The sequence below is a fragment of the Xiphophorus maculatus genome, chromosome 7 (genome assembly GCF_002775205.1).
Source record: "Xiphophorus maculatus strain JP 163 A chromosome 7, X_maculatus-5.0-male, whole genome shotgun sequence".
Classification (NCBI taxonomy): domain Eukaryota; kingdom Metazoa; phylum Chordata; class Actinopteri; order Cyprinodontiformes; family Poeciliidae; genus Xiphophorus; species Xiphophorus maculatus.
The window spans coordinates 20,742,339-20,761,922 of record NC_036449.1 but is presented as its reverse complement, the minus strand read 5'-3'; the positions used below and the strand labels follow the sequence as shown (position 1 = coordinate 20,761,922).

The window sequence follows — 19,584 nt, the reverse complement described above, 5'->3', positions numbered from 1 at the left end:
GACGCTATGACGCGCCTGCCGACACAAGAAGTGCCAGTTTTATGGTCATAAAAATGTTTACGGTGATTGTCAGCATTGTCACATTTCATTGGTGCATGGAGCTGAATCGGCCGGCGGTGATTGTTGTCTTTCTGGCATTAATTTACATTAAAATTTTACTAGTTACTCTCTGTTTTTCTCGTGCTACCGAAAATAAAAATGCAGACATATTTTGATACAACCACTATGGTAGTTTCTAGCAAGAATGGCTCCTCCAGAGCACCGTAGTAACCTGTATAAACAGGAACCGGCACGCCTAGTTCCGGTATTACGGTAACTGAAAGGCTGCGGTGCCTCTGTGTCCGACAGACCGGTGTTTTATTGGAAGACGCCGAGCCGAACAGGTAAAGATTTTATACTTCTTTTAAACACTACCAGCGTTATAATGCAGCAGAAAACACAATTTGTAACTAAATTAAAAAGCCCAAGACATTGACATTGAGGCAATCTTACCATCCGACAATAAGTGAATGTTTTAAGGAGCTCAACCTCTTTGATGAGGTGGGGGAAAAAATGAGGCATTGTTCGTGCATAACAGAACTGGATCTCGGTTCTTGTGAGTGTATGTGTGGTGGTTCTGTGGTGCCATTCAGCTTTTAAAGGAACGATTCTGCGGCTTTAATCTGATGTGAAATCACTGCTGAGCAACAGATCTAGAAACCCAGATTCTGAGGTGGGAGAGACCTGCTGATTGACCTAATTGTCCTGTGTCTTATTGGTCCAATTATACGCAGTTTCTATGTGAGGAAATTAAATGATAAAAAAAATGTCTGCATTGGGCTTTGGAAAGGCTTCACCTACTGCGGTGCCTGCAGGAACTTGGCTGGCTGCGGTGGCACTGAATGACCATCGGGCCCCAGAGATTACATAGCACATTACACAAACATACAGCATAGAATGAATATGGATGTTAAAAACAAGTGCTTAAAACAAGTTGCTGGCTATAATTTTTTTTTCTTCGAATGACAGAGAAGCGAGAGAGGGAGAGAGCTGTAAAAACCAGTGCTGAGTCATATTGGCGTGCCCCACTGATTGATCACACATCCCAATAATCTGCATTTCTGCTATTGATATTTCCCATTCCATGTTAAACATCAGTAATATATAGCCTAATATTGTCAACATAATCTACTTCATTCTGAAATAAAATATGCCTTTTTCATACAGTGTTCCATTGTAAATCTAATGTAGCAAAATAAGGTAAGAAAGCCTGTAATTTACCCCGTCTGAGGTCAAATTGCTCCCCCTGAATGGATATTTGGTTAGCTCATACAAGATGGATTTCTCACTTGGAGCATGCCTGCTTCAGTCACATCTCATTTACATATTGGGGGCTGGGGGTTGAATATCGATTTCCCTTTGTGGAGTCCACTTGCTCCAGTGTCTGCACATACATTTAGATGCCTCATGCATTCAAGATGAGGGTGGGATTCGTAGAGTCCTGCAGATTGCCGAGCGCACCACGAAGGAATTTGTCTGGAGATTCTGGTTGAGTGTTCCACCTGCTTTCCTTTTTTGTGCTGGCAGCAGTTTATCTAGGATTTTTTTATTTGTATTTTTTTTTCCGCATGTTACACAATGCCATTAACATGAATGATCACAGCAAGTGGGTGTGATCTGCATAATATGACCTGTATTAATATCTCCTTTATTCAGTGTGCATTTATGTTTTATATATAAAAAATACTCTTCGGCAATGCAGTTAGATAAGAACTTGGTGAAATTCGGTGTCAAGCCAGTCAGGGTTTGTTTACTGTTTGTTTTTGCCTAAGTCCTAGAGGGGAACTGGATCTTTAAGATGTGCGTGCCAGTTTTTACAATGTATTATGAGGTAGTCATACCCCTGCAATTTTTCCATACTTGTCACATTTGATCCATGAATTTGTGTTTTAGTAGGATTTCAGATATAGGATCAACACAAAATGGCACAGAGGCGTGAAATGCAGAGAACATCATGCATGGTTTTCAGAATTTTTCATTAATTATGTCTGAAAAGTGTGTCCATCTTCATCCCTGCGGTGGAGAAGTTCAGAGCAGAGTTGGGCTATAAAAGAGGGGTGCCTAAAATAGATGGTAAAATAAGACGGTTATTGCTGTGATACAGACTGTTCACTAAGCAAAGGCATTTGTTTTTTGCCGCTCAAGTTGTGAGCCAGACACATAACTGAATATCCAATAACTAAACATAATCTGCTTTATAGCACAACCTCCTGGATCATCTTCTCTCAGTGGGAAACAGGATTCTATAAAGATGTCCTTAAAACCTTTGCACACTATTTAGCTATTTTCTCTAGCATGAATGCATAAATATATGTATATTTTAGGTGAAATTCCAAAATTGGAAGCTTTACCAATTGACACTAAGTTCAATATCGCAAAATTACATTGGATGAGCTGTTTTTTAGTTTGCTACAGGTCCCAAACCAAAGTTACTGGAATGAAAATATTCATTCCATTATTTGTTTCCTAACTTTTAGTATTGTAAAAATGTCTCAAGTCAAGCATCATTAGATGTTTATATTTTCCATTAAGCAGTCATAATTTATTGAAATTCTTAAATGATTTGTAAACGTTAGTCCAGATCTTCTGAAAATGTTCCAATTTTTTAGTTGTATATTCTTTAACATTTACTCATTGTGTAAAATAACTGAAATCATACTTTACATGTGTTTAGTCAATAAACATAAAATTATAAACAAACTGGATGATAATTAACTTTAAAGGGGCCAGTGCCCATTTTGGTTATTTTCCATACAGTGCAAAAGGAAAAACTACGGTGCAGTTCTAGACTTTGATAAAATCATCTAGTAAGAACCTAAGCTGTCGAGTTATTGCATCACCCTGAATCATCATAGTCATTAGCTCAGTCACTTGTTGGAGTCAGCAGTCCAGGGAGAGGTGCCAGGTTGGTGTGGTAGCCATGCTGTCTGCCTGTTCACACTCAAGTAGTGGTAGTGCTTTACGTAAGATTGGTGTGTGAATAAGGCAACTTAATCCTAATTCTCAGTGATATGAATGACATAAAATCTGCCGGAAGACATAGAGAGACACAGACACTCACATGCACACACGGCTCTTGTTTGTCACATCTTGACACAATGCTGCATGTGCAGTTATCTCTGTGTGTGAGACAGAAGAAAGTGGGAAACAAATCGCTGTATAATAAAGACAGGCTTTCAGTAGCAGCAGCACCAACACATTTTGTCACGCAACTAACATGTCTGCCACCTACCTGCTAGTCATTTACTACCGCTGCCTTTCTGGCTCAAATGCGTTTTTTTCCAGTTGTTATCACAATGGTCAGTGTGGCTATGCAAGTAATGAGGTTACATTTTAAGGCTTCTTCAGTGTGAGAACACAGTTGGATCCTTTATTGACAAATAAAACATTCGTTTCAAAATATTAAAAAAGATTCAATGCCTTGCAAACACATTCATAATCCTTCAGTTTTTTATATTATATGCTAGTACAACCATAAAATCAAATGTTCTGCTTTGGGTTTTAATGCAATAGATCAACACAAAGTAGCACATAATAGTCACGTGGAAAAAAAAATGCCATTAAGCTTCATTTACTTATACAACACCAGAGTCAATCCTGTGCAGAACCAATCGTAAATGGGATGGTGAGACGGTGAACATAAATTTTCAAGCCTCATCACTTATCTTCAACTGTTTTTAGCGCCAGACTGATAGGCTATTTAAACAAATGGAAATGGTTTGATCTAAACCATTCTTTTGTAGATCTGGTTGGGTGTTTTAAGTTGTTCTCCTGAAAGAAGGTGGCCTTTAGCTTCAGGCTTATGTATTTTGCAGCTTAAAAAAGATTTTCTTCAATAATTCTTCTGTTTTTCGCTCTCTCCAGAGGAAATATCTTCCTACAGAATGACACTGTCCCCTCCATGTTCCATGTTTCATAGTGGGATGGTGTGTTTAGATTGAAAAACCCATCTAGGGACAAGTGCTGCGAATTAGCTATTGCTGTAAGCACTGACACAAACATGAGACTGCGGTTCTGTTCAGTTTGTCTATGTCGATGTGTGTCTGTCCCTAACAAATAAACCTGAATAAATAAATAAATTTAATGCTAGTTTTCAGTCACACATAAAACTTTGCATGCAGGCCAAAAAAGTTTCACTTTGTGTGCATCTAACAAGAGGACAGATTTTTAACATGTCAACTGTGTCCGATAATCACAAACAGTGTTCAGTGGTTTTTCTGATGCAAGATGTTTGTTTACCAAAGTTGTCTAACAAATCTCTGGGCCTTTCACAGAACATCTTGATTCACACAAAGGTGAGAATAAACAGAGATGGACTTAATTTATCGTTAACTAAAGGCAATTGTTTGCATTTGACTTTATCTAGGGGTATTATAGTAAAGGTAGGTGAATACAAAAATTCATGCCACACTTTTCAGTTATTTTTATTTGTAACCAAAAAAAGAAAAATACGTATTTTCCTTTCACTTCATAACTATGAGCTGCTTTGCTTTGGGTTACCCAATAAAACCTTCAATAAAATGCAATAACATATGTAGCTGTAACTTGTCAAAATGCAAATACTCTATACTCTTTTAAAAGAGATGAATACTTTTAAGAGTATGGATACTTTTAAAAAGACCATAAATATCTGAATATGTTTGTGGAAACAGGAACTGGGCAAAACCTTTACTAACAATTAACATGAAGGACAGGGTTTTGTTTTCTACTTTTAATGCTTTTTGATTGTATTAAGTACAATTGGGGAAAAAAATGAGACATCAAATAAATAGTTGTCTCTGCTAATGAAATATGTTATTGTCTCTTGGACCCCATCGTCTCTTCTTGAATGTTCTGCTGTTTGGAAGAATAGTGTGTTCCTATAACTTCTATCAATGTCTTCTTTATAGTTTGTCATTTTGGACCTAAATGTTGTTGCTTTGAATTTTATTTGGCTTTCAAGACAGTACTGAATTCTAATTTTAGCCTTTGGATTTTGCCAGAACAGCTTTTTTTTTCATTTGTTCACCAGTGAAGCAAAGGTAATTATTGTTTCTCTATCATCCTCCCTCCCTCACTTGCATATTTTTAATTTTGAGTTCTACTCTGCACCCAAGTCTCTCAAAATGGTCTTAGCTGCAGAGCTAAAATCCAGGATTATCTCTCACACTAGGCACCTAAAGTAAATCTACCTTGTGTTCAAGGACAGAACATCCTAAAACAAAGTGGAAGGAGGAAGGGTAAAAGAGAAATGATGGATGTGGGTGCAGGACAGGGATTCATACATTCATCACAGTAATTTAATGCCTTTGCCAGTAAAAACAGGAATACTATGGCTAGTATGTAGCAGATGTTTTGATGAGGCAGTCTAATTTGGCTGTGATGTAATAAACTGATTTGTACATTTTGATGTCAGGGGTAATTTAACAGGAACACGATCTGAAAGGCAACGTGTCAGCTAAGATCACCCCAAATGTTCGTAAAAAACTATTAAAATTTCTATTGAAGCTTGGTGCAGAATGCTGGTCACTGGTGTATGTTGTACATTTGATTTAAAACAACTATTTTTTATAGTATAAGTAAAATTACATGCTTAATTCTTTAGAACTGTCATATAGTTAAGCTAATAACTCCTACCTGAGCAACACAGAAAATGGATGGCATTAGTTGTGATCTTTTTAGGTTAACCTTTAAATTTTCATACAGTGGAAAATGTTGACTTCATTTGTTTTGTTATTATCAGCCCTATCAGGGAAATGACCTGATAGGGGCCATCGTTTCTTTTATGACTTGTGGCATACAGTTGTCCGTATGTCCTCCAATGACCGGTTTGTTAGATGAACAAAGGGTAGTATGTCTAACTGGCTAGGGGATTGCTGATCTTTATTTTATTTCATTCCAGTGGAACATCTGGGTTTAAGCCATCAGAGATCAGTTGTCAGGTCCCCTAAAATAAGCCCAGAGTTTTGTTTAGAACTGTACTCAAATACTTTAATGCATTTTTCACTCTTTGATATTTTCTTCATTTCTTTTCCCACACTCTTTGACCATTTTTTGAAATTTTGGTTAATGTCATTTGTGTCATTTGCTGCCGTGATGCTCTGCCCAATTGGTTAACAGCTACCTTTACATGTAAAATTCATGTTCATGGCACTTGTTTTTGCTAGTTTGGATTTTATAAGGGCTGTTGAAGAGTGTGTGGGTGTAGAAATGCAGATAAATGGCCAGCCACTTTAACAATAAACCACAGAGGGTTGAAAATGGAGGAAAATCTCACGGCTGCAAATGGTTTACAGTAATCAAACTAGTTACATCAAATGTATCTCAGGATTTTTATTTTGGCAGTTTTAATACACCAAAAGGATTTCAAAATTATGTTCTATATGTTGAAAGCAAGTAAGCAAAATTTAAGTTCATACTCCTTGACAGTTTGCTATCTATATTCAATTCAAAATCGAACACACAGTGAACTATTTCGAGGTGGTTTAAGCAAAAAGAAAATTCAAATTGATATGATGATACATATCAAAATGCAATTAACATTTCTCCTGCTCACTGCTGTGTTATGCAACACTTTCACACTTCCCATCAAAGACCCAACACTCCTGAGATGAGTTCAAAGCAAGCCAGATTCCTTTTGAGCCAAAGAAATTCCCACAACCTTCTACATCCTTGTTAGCAAGTGTTTACTAGCTAAACAGATATCAGTCATGTACAGAGGGGTGAATATTCCCCAGCCAGACTTCTTTTCATCTCAGCCAAAATGACCAATTTTTACCCCTGTCTCTTGGTAAAATGTTGCCATGGTACACTTACTGAAGTCAAAAAATGATGCGTGGATAGGTTGGTTGGAAAATTGGGCTCATTTATAGGTATAAAATGAAAGGGCATTTGCACAGTGTGAATTCTGTCAGTTCCTAACGCTGAATATTTGCCTTTTATGGAGCCGCAATCGGATGGTTTATATTCAGACATATCTATTTATCTGTCAGTTTGTCTGAGAAAGAATGCAGATGGACATCCTGCTTGTGCTGATTCTGAATATTAACAAGCTTACATAAACTGCTCGGGCTACACACTCTGTCAGCCTAATTGCATTTCACATCAGTTTAGTGAACGGCTTTAATATTACTGCTCCTCTTAATGGCTTTTCTTGATGGAGCACAGAGGTTGATGGTGACGCCCCCCAAGGTCTGCAACGTGGACCAGACACAGAAGCTGCTAAATGAAGGCACTGCACTGCAATAAAATCTTTTTTTTTTTTTTCGTCCAGCAGAGTAAACAAAGCATAGAGCACTTAACTGAACAGGACATTAAGGGCTTTTTGTCCATTTGCATTAACACATCCTGAATAATGCCTGTTTAACAAAAAGACTGTTTGATAGGTGAAAAATAAACAGAAGACACCCAAGACTCTTTCAATTAGGGTGAGTCAGAAATCCATTTAATTACAATAACAAGTTGATTAAAACTACATCCCAAATTAATATGAAATGTCAATTTTCTTAGACATTATATTAAAGTAAGAATAGAACTTATATATTTTAAAAAGAAAACATGTCCATTCAAATTTTGAGTAGACGTGAAACGTAGTGCAACTAAATGCATCCTAAATGCAAACAAACAGAAGTGATTTGTTTGTTCTTATATCATACCCCAAGAAACTGAAAAAGTCCAAGTGTTGATTTGAAGCAATTTAAGAATGTCTGTCAATATGGAGCTACTTGGAAAAACTAGGCACTTACCAAATTAATAGATCTTTAAATAAGTTCGAGAACTTCTTTCCTAAGCCAGTTTGACTCTTGCTGGTGTGATGTTATAATAATAATAATAATAATAATAATAATAATAAAGCTAGATCAATTTGTTCATCACAGACATAGTAAAAAAAAAGTATATTACATGTATCACGCCATATTGTCTCAGCTGTTATCCATTCTTCATTTTTGTTTATGTCTTTTTTTCCCCAGCTTTCCCAGATTCCCACCATATTGTCGCTATTGTCGCCAGGCACTTTGCGACTTGTGTGATCTGCAGTTTTGAGCTTCTTGAGGATCTGTGGGAATTCCAGATGGAAAAGCTTGCAAGTTAGACATCAGAGGAGAACATGAATAATTCTTGAAATGTTTTGAAGTGTTACATTTTATCTGCTTGACTGTCATCTTCAGGGAGGCAAGTCGCTCCTTTTCCAGTTATGTCACAAACGGTTGAGGAAATCCTGCACACAAAGTGAAAGCACACATTCACACAAATTAGCACATTTACATAAAAATATAAACACGTACACATAACCTGACAGGCAACTGAAGTATCTGAAAATTCCCGTCTTTTATTTTTTTTTATGTGTTTGCTGTTGCAAACACATAAAAAAGCCTGTTTCTGAGTAAAAGCCTGTTGCTCAAATTTCAACAGGCTTTTACTCAGACTTTTATTCCGATATTGATTAAAAACAAATTATTATTTTAAAAGATCTAAAAGAAAAGCGGGCTTGAATAAGAATTATCATCAGCTTATTTTTTAAATGAGTCAAATCTCTTGGTACAAAGTAAAAACAAACAAAACTTGTTCCACAGTCAAGGTGCAATATCCTGGAAAGTGTGATCACGTCGAAGTTTATACCTAGTCCTTTGGATTGCAAGTAGACTTATTTTTGAGTATTTGAAAGTTGTAGTATGTGGATTTAAGACTTCAGTAATGTAAGACAGAGCTAGGCGTTGCAGGAGAGCTCCTCTGTTTGTTCCAGTTAAAAGTCTTGCTGTTGAGTTTTGGTCCAACTGAAGGCAATCAAAGGTTTTTTTTTCCTTTTTGTTGTTGATACATGTGAAAAGTGCATAATAGTTTAGACCAGGGCAAATGGGAGCAGAAATAACCCTCTCAAGTTTTTGAGTTGAGTTCTTAGATTGAAAATATTTCTCAAATGATAAAAACAGTTTGAAATTATTTTGAGATATTTATTGGGATTTATAATCCTAGATCTACAGAATTTGGCTTGACAGCTGAGTTAAAAAATCTAGTCTTTTGTGATCAGTCATCTCAGTTTAAGGGAGTTACTATTATTAACAATTTGTAATTTACATTAAGTGTTCAAGTAATTTAGCAGCTCTAAGTGATACCTAATAAATGATATTATGAAGTTTATTAATGATTGGTCCATGTGTACTAAAAATAAGATCACAAGCGTCAAACTCCAGTCATAGCTTTATATCATGAAGCTATGATATTATGATTATCATAGCTTATAATCATAATAAGCTATGATTATTTGGCTGAGAGGCACTTGAGATGGATTTCTAAAGAATAGCTTCAGAGAATGGGAGTTGTAGGAGGATTTAAAAACGATACTTTGTTTCTTTGTAACTTTCAGAAAGAAAGAGGTTGAGTGGATATGAACTGGACTTGAAGAAGGTTCTCTGTTTTTTAAAATGATGCTGATGTCGTTAAGATCTAGTGTGAAGGACTAACATAATTTAGAACATGATGAGACAGATAAAGAGAGAATTGGTGAAGGTTAAGAATTAGCTGTAAGATTCAACATTTCAATCTTGAAGGATGCCAGAAAGTTGTTGCATTCAGACTTTGATATTGCAGAAATGAGATGAGCTTGAGAAGAAACAATTGTGTCAAACAAAAGCTTTGAGGGGTTTTTGAAAGGAGGAATCAGCAGAATTCTTCCCTCCACTCCCTTTTCTAAAGCTACATAACTGCTGTCTACATATAGTAATTAAGCCACAATTTGAAAGAGAAGCAGATGTTGTTTTCCATTTAAAATAAATACAAATTTTTATGATCAATCCTCTATTGGTAAACTGCATCAAGCAAAATGCTCAACAGCCAACTAAAGGACCATAAAGACCACAAGAGAAGGTCACTGGTGTGCTTTTCACACCAATTATGATTACACAACTGGGTGTTTTTACCATTGTTCCAATGTGCACATGGCCATTCTTCAGTATTCTGACAATATTACTACCCTGTAAATGTGTTTAAATTGGTTCACTCCATCTTTCTACCATCGGTCTGCACACAATTATATATTTTTTTGTGTGTCAAAGAAACTCTGGTATATTAAAGGAATTTAATACTGATGTTGATATCCTACAAACCTATAATATATTCAACTGAGCTATGACTGAAGATATGAAAATAATAATAAAAAAAAACCTTTATAGCCTCACAAAAAAATCCACCCTCTAATTTGAGTAGATTTACATAGCTGGGAGAAAAAAAAAAAGGTAAAAAAATATATATTTGTAAAATCCCTGTTGGCACATCTTGCTGTCAGTACTTTGTACAGCTCTAGTTTACCAATAAAACAGCATTTAGTCCCTGACCATTCCTTTTTTGCACAGCTAATCAAACTCAGAGGCGTCAAACTCAATCCTCAAGGACTAGTGTCCTGCAACACACCTCAATCCAATGACTGAATTACCTCCTCATGAAGTCAATGTCTCCCGAGTCCTGCTAACGATCTAATTATTCAGTTGTGCTGACGCAGAGATGCGTATAGACGTTGCAAGATGCCAGCCCTTGAGGACTGGAGTTTGACGCTTGTGATCTAAATAATCCAGACTCCTGGGCGTTCTCTTATAATCTCTTCTCTTGACTCACACCTCAGATTTTTTCTACTTTTTTAAGTCTAAGGATTGATATGGTAATGGTAGAAGGCTGGCTTTGTTTATGTTCAACCGTTTCTGTATTGATTTGGACATATGTTTAAATCATTATCTTCCCAAAAGTCCCAGCAAGGGTTCATTTTCACTTTCCTGACAAAGGCCGCCATATTTTCCCTCATATTTCAAATAGTTCAGTAGGATGAATAGCAAAGCAATTCATCCTTTTTTGGAGGAAAAAAAAGCTCAGTCTCAGTCCCGGTAATTACAGTAATTTTAAATTGTAGTACTTTTAGATTGCAGTGATAATTCATTTAGTATTATGTCCCTCTACGATTTCAGTTCCTCATTTATATTTTCTGTATAGATTTTTTTTTTTCAAATAAAATGTTTGAAGAGGTAACTACTTTTCACTTATTGAGGTTTCTGAATTTTAATATCTAAATATAATTAGAGTATGCGTTCAAACAGATTTGTTCTCAATAGAAAGTAGTAAAAGCAGACTGAAAAATATGAACAAAGAAAAGATAAAAAATAGAATAGTTATTATATTAGGATTAGTAGGTAGTTTTATGTGATTAAGTGTGAGAGGGGAATTCCCTTTCTGCAGGAAATTACAGGATTACAAGAGGAAAAGAAAGGATGGGATTACTTTACTGGTATACACAAAGAAACATGAATGGATGTCTTATCCCAGAAAGATAGAGAGAAGGAAAAAAAGTATTTTCATATATATTTTAACTAATCCCAAAGATTAACAATCAATTTAACAATGTTTTCTTTTGCTGTTTTCAACAAAAACCTGCTTAGCTGTGATACCAGATTAATCCAGACAGCTCCTCTAAGTATTTAGACCAAATGCCACAATTTGAGGCCAGACTTGTCAACTTCCAGCCCACTCTGACTCGTCCCTTCTAATTCTGTAATGAGCCTAACACCATGAGGTTTAGATTAGTTGCTAACATTGTACTGAGTCTTGCTGCTGCTCCCAGTGGAAGCCATTAAGTCTTACCACCCACCATTCTAACACACGCAGAGAACAAACTCTGCTTTTTTATGGCCTCCAGTCCATGTTGTATCCAGTAGATGTGCCTTTTCTATGATTTGCATATTACAGTAAAAGAGCACTGTAGAGTGGAATACTGTTGGAATAAAAGTATTTTATAAATGGCACACTTTTGCTGCTAAGAGTATAGAAAAATTTTTCATTCTGCTTTGTTTGCCTAATTACTATGTGTTGGATAAATTTATCGTGATGCATATTTTTTTTTTTTTCCCATGATAACCAGAGGCTGTAATCCATGGACATATCAATAATTATTGAGCCCCACTGGGGGATTTGTCTTTGTGTAACACCTTCAGAAGGCATTATGGTGTTAAACGCATGATGTCTGACAAGCTCTGACAAACTGACGTCTTTACCAGGGATGCCAGTAGTGTGGATAGCATTATGTATATTATGATATCCTTTTGGAATTGATTCACATATAAACACTATTTTTTAAAAATTTCTGCTGTTTATTCCCAAATTCCGACATTCAGTGTCTTACTAGAAGCTAAACACATAATTTAAAATCTATAAAGATTCAAAATGTTGAATTTCCTGTCGTCTCATTTACCTTGTGATATGGTTTGTGTGATGTTCATACATTGCTAACCAAATAATGTAAAAACAAAACTGATTTGTTTGTACAATATGGCTAAAGTACCTTGTCTTAATACTAATGAGTGCTAATATAGCAACGTTTTTGAAATGCAATATTTATTGTTCAGTGTGTTTTCTTAATTTTATGAATGAATGCTTTTCATGACTGTTATGCATTCAATTTCTTTAACGGAGTCTCACTGCAGTAGCTGCTCACACTAGATACATGAGATAGTGCTGTGAGGTCATTTAAGATTGTGGAAAGCATGGTAATGACTGATATTATCATTGCCATGCTCAATGATAATATCACACTTGCTTGAATTTCCAATTTTGTTCATCCCTGCTGTTTACTGCATTTCTGCATTCAGAGCCTTAATGTTCTGTTTTTTTCCTTGCCCCTATTCTCTTTATTTTTTCCCCTTTTTCTCTTTGTTGGGAAAAAGGAGAGGAAAACCACCCATGTCCAAAAAGCTGATTTTGCTTCTTATTTTTTCAATGTTAAATGTGGCAAATATGGCCATAATATCTGACTTAAAAGCCAAAGTCAAACTTTTATGCTAGAATATATAGTAGGTGAAGTATTTTTACTGGTTAGGTACAGAAATGATCTTGGTCAAGATGCAACATTGCTGAATGGATACTGTTAAACTTCAGAGACATTGTTTAGTTTTTTTTTATCGCATTATTTGAAAATTTGTTGGATTTTAGACATTGGGTTGCATTGGTCATTTCTTCAATTTTACCTCCTGAAAGAGACTTTGTTGCCATTTTTAATTTTTACAAGTGCATTTTAGCAAGACAGAATATCTTAAAGGTGATTTCTCTAGACAATTGATTTAAAAAATGAAACTCATGAGTATTTAGTTAACACAAAGTGATACATTTGTAGCATGTATTTCAGTTTTTTTTTGTTGTTATGGCTTATATTTAATAAAATCCTGAAATATAGCTTCTCAGGAAATTAGACAGTTTACTTTTTGCATTTAATCAGACATATAAATTAAATGTTTGCTATTTTAATTTATAGTTGTGCTAAACAAAGCATTTTAACATAACTGCTAGATAATCATTACATCTGTCAACTCCTCATTTATCTCTAAAGACCTCATGCTTCTTTGTGGTTTGTCTTTGTTTTTTTCAATGAACTCAGACTACATGGAAATATGGAAGTTGTCAGCAGAAAATGTGAGTGTCTGAATATTTTGTCCACTTGCTTCAGATGTTTAGATTATTATGTTTTGCCTCCTAGGAGTCCCAACACCCCACAACCCACCCTTCTGTCACTGTTTACCTTTAACAGCCGTTCTTGAAAAAGAAAAAAAAAATCTATTGCCCTCCCTCTGACATGAACCTTTACTTAGGCTGAATCAGCTAATGCTGTTATCAGTTGCCATGGAGACTGTCAGAGTTAGAATGTTGCTGTGGAAACGGAGCGACTGCTCATTACCACCCACAGCAACCTTCCACACTCCCATGAGCACACACTCACAAACACATGAACGCACATACACACTGTTCCACACAGACCCATGAAACCCCCAAAAGGTATGGCCTTGTATTGTGTCAGTTATGTTTATATTAGACATGGTGTATGATTTTATTTTCAACTCTGAGAGACAGCGACACCTTTTTTACGTCTGTATAAACCGAGGACAATCTGCACTGGCATAACGAATGAAGCTCTAAACTGAAACGATACAAGAAGGGGATTTATTGGTGAATACATTGTTGCCTTAACCTTCAATGTTTTGGACAACAGTAGGAGTGAGTTAGGAGACTGTGAGTTTCAATTTTGATGAAATTATGAATATTCTTAAATTGCAAGTGGAGAATTGAGAAGTGGTCCATTTAGCAGCAATGCTGAAATGTTTCCACATTGTATAAAGGTATTCAGCAGCTCAGTGTGGTTTCATTCGATTCAGCCAATTAAAGATTAAAGGCAGTTAAAGAGTAAATTACCATCCCCCCTCACCAATCACTCTGTCTCGCCGCAATCACCTGTGTTGTTGGACTGTGGTTTGCTTCACTAAAATCAAAAACATATTTAATCCCCTTTTCCTTATGTCAAACCTTTATCCATTTAGTTATATATATATATATATATATATATATATATATATATATATATATATATATATATATATATATATATATATATATATATATATTTATTTCTAGACAAGCCATCAGACTCAATCACATAATAGATATGCTAATTGACAAGTGATGTCACAAACTTCATGCATTTACCAGCAATTGCATTACAGTGGAGCCCAGCCAGTCTGGGTTCAGTGTTTTTGGATTTATTCACCTTTTCAAAAAGTGAATCACATGGCAACATGGTGAAGGTGGCCTGCTGAAGTTCAAACTGAACATCAAAAAGAACAGAAAGGGGATTTAAGTGACATGGCATGATTGTTGGTACCAATTGAGCCATTTTACGTATTCCAAAATCTCCTAATCTTCTGGAAGTTATTATATAACATTTTTCAGGTTTTCAGTGGTCTAAACCAGGGGTTTTCAAAGTATGAAAGGGTGAGCCCCGCTCCAAGGAGCACAATGCCTGCTGCCCCGCCCCCCACACCCCCCAATAATCAACCCACACACAAACAAATGCCACTACAAAACACCTTCTAATTGCTTTTATTTTAGAACCATCTCATCTTTTAAAATGACACTTTATCTGAATGAAATTTAACACATGAACATTTTAAAACATTTCCTCCCATTTTAATTATTTTATCAGGGCCTTTGTATGGCAAATACGCCCTTTTTTCATTTTTCTAATGATAAGAACAACCCCAAACTCATTTTTTTTCATTTGTTTTTTTCTGTGTGCACAGCTCCTTCAGCTTCCTCTCAAAAAACTCCCGCGGCTTGGTCACTAAACTTGGGTGCTTTGTTTCAATGTGACGCCGGAGCTTACAGGGTCTCATGCTATCATTAGCCAGAACCTCCTTGCAGATTACACATTGCGGCCTTGGAGCATCATCGGGAGCAGTCCAGGAAAATCCAAACTTTAAGTAGTCGTGGTCATACTTCCTCTTTTTTCTACTTACGCCAGAGCTTGTCTCCCCTGCCCTTTTCTTTACTAAAAATGTGTCCCTTCTTTCTCTCACATCAGTAGACAGCAAGCAGATAGCTTCTTTTCCGGTTTATTTTTTCCCTCGCACTGCGCCTCCCCTAAAGTGCTCTGGCGCCCCCTAGGGGAGGCGCGCCTCACACTTTGAAAACCGCCAGTCTAAACAAAACGCAACTATCTAGTGAGTGGATTTATGTGAAAGAACATGCATTTTTGATGTCAGAGCAGAATTTCCAACTGGTGCGAGATCACTGAAAGACTCGCAATAGCTTAACCCCTGATGCCGATGTGCTACGTTGGCTGATTAACACACCAGGTGCCCTTCTTAAGAGCTGAAAATGGATACTACAATTTGCACATGCTCGCAGAAATTGGACAATAACTGCCTGGAGAAACTTAGTCATATAATGATGTGGGTAAAATGTTCTTGGCACATTTTAGATGCCTTAATAACAATCAATTATTGTTTAAATACCAAAGCTCTCCTTGGGATTGTTTACCTTGTTGATCCTGTTATGACCACAGAGTATCTATCCCTTCCAGCAGGATAGCTTCCTTTACTAAAAATGGCCTCCACAATCATCAGATCTGTCATTTGCGATGTCATATTGGTAAACTTGCATCATAAAAGTACAATCAATACTTTTGCTGAAACTTTGTGATGTTATCATGTAGATATGGACCAAAATCTGAGCAACATTTCTGTTATGTTGTTAAATATAAGGCACAAAGAATTAAGGTAGTTCTGAAAGCAAAAGGCAGCTAAACCCATCTACCTAACACAGTGGCTTGTAACCGTATTTGAAGGAATTTGTTTCATAAGATTATTAATGAACATGGATATATTTCACTCTGCAGTGGATTAATCTCTTTTTTGACTTGTATGAAGTGCCAGAATGTAGTGGTAGGCGTAATGTTATGGTAACACTAGGAGATGGGATTCGGCCAGAGCCAACACATTTGACCACAATAATTGTAATTTTTACTGATTCATCAGTTCTACTTTAAATATGAACCTGTTAGAGATGGAAAATTAATTCTTAGAAAAAGAAAACATGATATGATCAGTATTTTTAACTCATTGAGAACTTGATAGTTCCCCCAGAATGAGACCTCTTCCCTAAGTCATTCATAAACTCAAGACCACACTGACTCTTTTGCAATTATTTGTCCAAACATTAAATTAGATGAGCAATTCCAGGTATAAGAAAAATATAAATACTTGAACTTCAGCAGTTCTTCCTTAATTATAAAAAATATATCTTTCTTAAAATATATTCCTCTAAAAGTTTAACCCTGGATATGTTTTCTGGAAATAAAAAAAAATGACATTACGAAATTATCAAAATTACTTTTCAAAAGATGTAAAGGAATGTATTTTTTATCGTTCTGAATTATTTTTTAAATTAATAATGTTCAGGCTGTAGAAAAACCTACCCTATGCTCTTTCTCCTTTGGGCTCTTTCATAATTCAGCCCTAGCAGAAGCTGAGCTGCCTGGTGTGGCTCACTATTTCACTGCTCCCCTGAAAGTTGGCCGTGTGATACTGGCACTTAAACACAATCAGATTTCACACCCTATCTGAGGGGGCCAACTAGCCTTGAAGAGAAATCTACAGTATAGCTACATTTATTGGCAGCTGTGGTAAAAAGAGATTCAAAAATAAATGTATTTATTATCGCAGTAGAATATTCTTGAACTGAAAATTTTCTAAAAGATGTTTGGTGGGCAAACATCACCTGACAACTTTTTCTGTTAATAGATATTGCACAATTTCGTCAGATGACCAAACCTCTGGTCCTCTCTTTCGCTCTGTTCTGTTCAGCTCACCATATAGCTTTTCAGTAATTTTTCAAAAGGATGTAGATGTAAATGAAAGAAGGCTCATTTTGTATTTGGTGAACTATTTTTGTGCCATGTTTAGATCATTGAAAGATGCACTAATGACCCATCTCTCACACCAGATTTGATTTAATCTCTAAGTATTTCATTTTTAAGTTTATAATGCCATGCATTTTAACCGTGTTTTTACAGCATTTGGAACAGAAAAAAGTGCAGTGCATCACCTTAAAAGAGGAAATAAGTTACTTGTCAACATATTCTTCATTTTTTCACACCGAGCCCACTTGTGTTTGTTTTAAAAAACTCATAGTCAATGTATGTCTCCTAAAATACTAAAGCAAGCTCCTCAAGTTTATTTTTGTGACAATTGTTTTTTTCTGACATTCCCCTTGACCAACTGGTTAAAGTGTAGATGGGGTCAAATGGTTATGGAGACTTTGTGACCCAAAATGCCACTTCTTGTTGCAGTTGTCTAATAGTGAGCTTTAGATAAGCACCCCCTTACAACTAGGCTCATCGATAAATATAAATCAGTGACATGTGGCTAAGAAAATGGGCCTCTTTGTCAATTCAAAATTTATACCCTAAAGAAGCAATTAAAAACTTTGTTTAAGATAACAATTAGTGTGGCAGCTGTTTTTCCATTTAATTTAATTTATTTTATGTTTAATAGGATTTTTTTTTACCCCATTGAATAAATGCAATAAACATAAAGGTTGGATTAAAATACAAAATAAAAATACTGTTAGATTATGCTACAGCAATCTTGTATTGCTGTATCTTAAGGCGTTTCACAAATGAGGACCACCAAAAAATGTGATCAGCACTACCTATATTCTAATTTCTGCAAGATATTCTAAACACTGGACCAAATTCAAGTGCTTTAGTATTTTAGGAGTCAATATTTTCCAAGTTGTATTGACAAGAACACTAAAATTCTGGTAGGAAAATGACATGGTGGAAAACATTTATTAGCATTTATGTTTGAAGACCCTTTTCATTGTGCTTGTGTACATTTTCACATATCTCTTCTTGTCTTACTTTACTGTTGGTGTAGTTCAAAGTGTATACCAACATATGCAATGCATAACATTTTTATCATTTAATCTTTTATTTCTTGTATTTTTTACAAATATTTAATTTCCATTTCACATGCATATTGCTAGACCTATAATGTCAGACTTGAATGAATTTGCATAGCAGTGATCATGAATTGGTTCAGTTATTTTTACATCTTGAGCATCTTGTGAGACCTACGGTGCCATGTTATGCAAGAATTTAAGCAAGTTAAGTCTTGATGTCTGAAACAAAAAAAAATGTGAGTACGCTGTAGTAGTGGTAGTGAATTATCACATACAGTTGGTAGGTTTCACACTTCCAGACTTGAAAACTTTGGAGCATTTGTTGTACCAAAGCACAAACCCCTCTTATCACACACAGCATCTCTTCAGTGGCAACAAAAGCTGAATTCACCAAGTCTCAAACAGTGAACGCTATCAGCTTGCAAGTCGTTTGCTTGAGTGTTTGCGTTTCTGCGTGAGCACCAAGAGACATTGTGAGTTTTTATGCAATGTGTTCATTAGTTTCCTTATAACATGCAGTAATTGACCAGTGCTGTTTTTAGATCAGCCCACACAAACTCAAGGAAGCTGTGAAAACGCTGGTTTAGTTGCAAAGAGCACTGCCATCTAAAACCAGACAGTGTCTAAGAAAGACAGGGCAGGCATTTTATTTGACACTAAATATGGTGTCAGGCTGTTGAGAAATGATGCTGAGAAGAAAAGCAGCGTAAAGAAGCTGAATAAGGTGAGGGCAGGAGAATAAGTGTCAAATAGAGAAGGAAAAAAAGTCTAATTTTAGATGGATAACGTGTCCTTTATTGTGTGAAGCCTTTATTAGTTTTACTGTCTTCCTTTATACACAGCCAATTGAGCTTAACAGGAAACATATTTTCTCTACTGGTAGAAAAAGTGCTCTATTATTTGGTGTGAAAGCAACTTGTTTTCAGAGGGGATTTTCTTTTCTTTTTTATCTCTGAGGGGAAATTAAGAGCTTATTTTTTTCATATACAGGATTCGCACATTAAATACCGGATTTTTGGAAAATTAGAATTAACTATGTTTATATAAACTATGGCATTGTACAAGCACATAAACACAAGCTGATATCCATCTTAGAAGTGTTAAGAAATTTATAGACCAATACCAGGTTTGGCCACCAGGGAGCTCAGAACTGATGGCCTTTAGCTCATTGAAGGTGATTATTTTTCTTTCCATCTTTTATAGTTTTTTTTTTGTCTCTCTTTCTGCTAAACCATTTTTTCTTTCCAACCCAATCATTTGCACCCTCTGCTGGCTGAAGGACAAAATGAAAATCTAATTAGA

At 35.8% G+C, this 19,584-nt stretch overlaps 1 protein-coding gene across 1 annotated transcript in view; it reads left to right on the top strand.

The window, feature by feature from the left end:
- The first annotated feature begins 287 nt into the window (after positions 1 to 287).
- Positions 288 to 19,584, top strand: part of LOC102232284 (microtubule-associated protein 2) — an 83,462-nt gene continuing 64,165 nt past the window's right edge. Inside the window, exon 1 of the mRNA XM_023336624.1 lies at positions 288 to 383. The gene's annotated coding sequence lies outside the window, so the exon portion shown is untranslated. The remainder of the gene's footprint in view (positions 384 to 19,584) is intronic.